This window comes from Abramis brama (genome assembly GCF_963993115.1).
Source record: "Abramis brama genome assembly, chromosome: 16".
In the NCBI taxonomy this organism is placed as follows: Eukaryota; Metazoa; Chordata; class Actinopteri; order Cypriniformes; family Leuciscidae; genus Abramis; species Abramis brama.
In genome coordinates this window covers 129,887-133,077 of record NC_139978.1, presented here as the reverse complement: position 1 = coordinate 133,077, position 3,191 = coordinate 129,887, and the positions used below count along the sequence as shown (strand labels likewise).

Sequence of the window (3,191 nt, the reverse complement as noted above, 5' to 3'; positions counted from 1 at the left end):
TGTGAAGGGCAGCCGCATTAATTTTGAGCTGCTCAGCAACTTGCCTTTTTTAGCTTTTTAAACAATATTAACTTAACATAGTCTAGAAAAGCACGAACGGATCACCTAATGGTGTGATTTTATTCCTAAATTGGGCATCAGGACATTTGGATGGAATTACTCTGAGGAGATATTGATGGATTCTAGGAAAATTGCGGCCTACTCGACTACAGCTGGATGGATGAAAATTCTCCACTGCAACCTTTCAAGTAACTCTCTCTGTCTTTCCCCAAGTTAATAATGACACAACTCGGTTTTAAGAACAATTTAATTTTTTTAATAAGTCTGATAAGATATGCATCCCCTTTGGCCCCTGAAGTTAAAACCATCCTGCAGCAAACTGGGATTCTACAACTTAGATCTCGCCCAAGGGGTAAGAAAGCTGGGAAAAATTACATTGGCACAATATGTACAATTGTTGGAAATCGTCCTTCTTTCTGTGGGACTACAGTGTATGTTAATGTAACAGGGTTAAAAAAAAAATGTTTCTATAAATGTTATGTCTTTCACCAAAATTACTGTTTTGTTCATTTAATAACTGTTTGGTGACCCCTTGTGGCCACATGAGTAATTAGTGGGTCATTTGCCCTTTCACTTGTGAGACACACCCCAGGTAAAATGTGCTCCGGTGAAATTAGTGTTTTTGTAACTAAATATTTGTTAATTTCACGAATAATATTGAGAATAGAGTTTGTGGATGTTATGTACCAATATATAAATTGACGTTGATTGTATGGCTGCATTTACACTGCAGGTCTTGATGCCCAAATCCGATTTTCTGACTATATCCGATTTTTTTGAAGACCCGCTTACATCATCTTTTAAAAGTGACCCGTATCCGATTTTTGCATTTACACTATACACAGCTGAAACTACCAAATGTAGACGCTCTGACCCGGAAAAGGAAGTAAAACAGCACGAAAATACAATGGATGCAGATGCAAATAAAATTATACAGTGTTTTGCTTTCCACAATATTTTGAAAAGTCAACAAAAAAATCAGCAAAACATTCTCGTACGGCGGAGAAAAAATAGGAGAGCCCTTGTTGCAGCCTGGGCGAATTTAGCGATGATCGCTGCAACATCGGTTCAAAGGGAGATTTGGATGCGGCAAAGGACTCAAGACTGGTGGGTTGGAACCTGGGGTCAAGAACTGTGGGTCAGCAACTTTCATATGCGACGAGAAACTTTTGAAATGTTGTGTGTGCGGTTGTCACCAATGCTCTCTTACGAGGACACGACATTTCGCCAGGCAATCTCAGTGCAGAAGCGCGTTGGAGTTGGACTATGGTGGCTCGCGACAGGAGCTGGTTATCGAACACTGGCACATCTGTTTGGCATAAGTGACGCATCAGTATGCCTAATAGTCCGGGAGTTTTGCCATGCCGTGCAAAATGAGATGATGCGCGAGTACATCAAGCTGCCAGAAGATGAGGAGCTCCAAACCGTACTTCTAGGATTTAAAAATCGCTGGGATTTCCCTCAGTGTGCCGGGGCTATAGACGGGAGTCATATCCCAGTCATCGCTCCACCTGAGAACCATGCGGATTATTTTAATCGCAAGGGATGGCATTCGGTGATCTTGCAAGCAGTTGTGGACCACAAATACTGGTAAGGACACACATAATTTATATTGATTTGTCTCCCTGGTTGTTGCTATGCCTTTTCCCATGTTATTGTGTTATTACGTGTTGTCTTTCATTTGTTTCTGTCACTGTCTTTACTCAGATATCATGTTTTTCTCTTTATTAATGTACAATTAATACTTCCACCCCAATAGTTTCACAAACATCAACATCGGATGGCCAGGAAGTGTTCTCGACTCCAGGGTTCTTCGTAATTCTGTTATCTACGAGAAGGCAGAAAGAGGAGTCCTCTTTCCAAACGTGAGTTATTTTTTCTTGTAAACTCAAATTCAGCCTTCAATGTGTGCAAAGCATACATAGTATAGAAAGGTATGTACATAAACTATACTGAACTATCCCAGCTTTATCTACTCACATATTTATTAATCATGCTAAAAGTTATTGTCATGAAGTATGGATCAATGATATTGATGTGCAATTATATAACTTAAAACATTTACCTTGATTTGCATAGTAATGTCATTATCACAGTATTTCTCTTCAGCAAGAGATGTAATTTGTTATTTTCATGACCAAAGACCATTGAGGAGATCCAGGGCACACAAGTGCCCATCATGCTGTTGTGGGGATCCAGCCTACCCACTTCGGTCCTGGCTAATGAGGGGGTACCCGGAAACTGGGAATCTGACCGAACACCAGCGTCATTTTAACAAGAGACTAAGTGGGGCTAGAATGACGGTGGAGTGTGCGTTCGGAAGACTGAAAGGTCGGTGGAGGTGCCTGTCAAAACGTCTAGATGTGGACATATCACTGGTCCCCACAGTTATCTCCACATGCTGCACTCTGCATAACATCTGTGAAAAACACAATGAGGCCTACAGTGAAGATCCTAGTGCAGCTGGACCGCCTGATGTACCACCAGGTGATGTTGACCCGTTGGGCATTGCAGACATCCAGCCACTAAGAATCAGGGAGGCACTGACCCAATATTTTGCTCAATAATAATTGTAAACAATGTAATAAAAGATAAGACAACATTCCTAATGCTGAACTTGTATTTATTTTTACTGTTATTCAAACAATTAACATTTTCCAGTCTGTGTATATATCAAACATTTTATACACATTACAATAAGAAAAAAATGCTCTTCCAAAAAAAAAAAAAAAACTATAGTTTAGTCTGAACTTGACATTCCCCTTAATACTAAGCTTGAAAACACTAGAAAACATGTCATCCTGACTATTCAAAAACTAGAAAAAAAACTACAAGATGACTTGAAAATTACTAGTCATCCTCTGAAGGCAGGGGTGATGAAAATTGTAACTCGGGTATGTTTGAATTTGGATTGGGGGAACTGACTGGCTTAGAGCAGATGCGGCCCTGTTGAGAGGGTGGAGGTTGAAGGGTGGTGAAGGTTTTTGGAGGTGGGGTATCAGGAGGTAGGAGGGGTGTACGATTATCTGAAAAGAATGGAGGGTGGGAATAGTGAAAGGGACCAGCAGAGACATAATCCTGGTAAAAGGGGGGACAGGGGTGGCCATCATTTTGGGGAAAACTTGGGCGTG

The 3,191-nt window shown here is 40.8% G+C and overlaps 1 long non-coding RNA gene across 1 annotated transcript; it reads left to right on the top strand.

Moving 5' to 3' along the window:
• The first annotated feature begins 1,057 nt into the window (after positions 1–1,057).
• LOC311066518 lies at positions 1,058–2,882 on the top strand. The gene is made up of 3 exons (XR_014603097.1): positions 1,058–1,650; positions 1,820–1,925; positions 2,204–2,882. It is a non-coding gene; the product is annotated as an uncharacterized lncRNA (long non-coding RNA).
• The last annotated feature ends 309 nt before the right edge of the window (positions 2,883–3,191 follow it).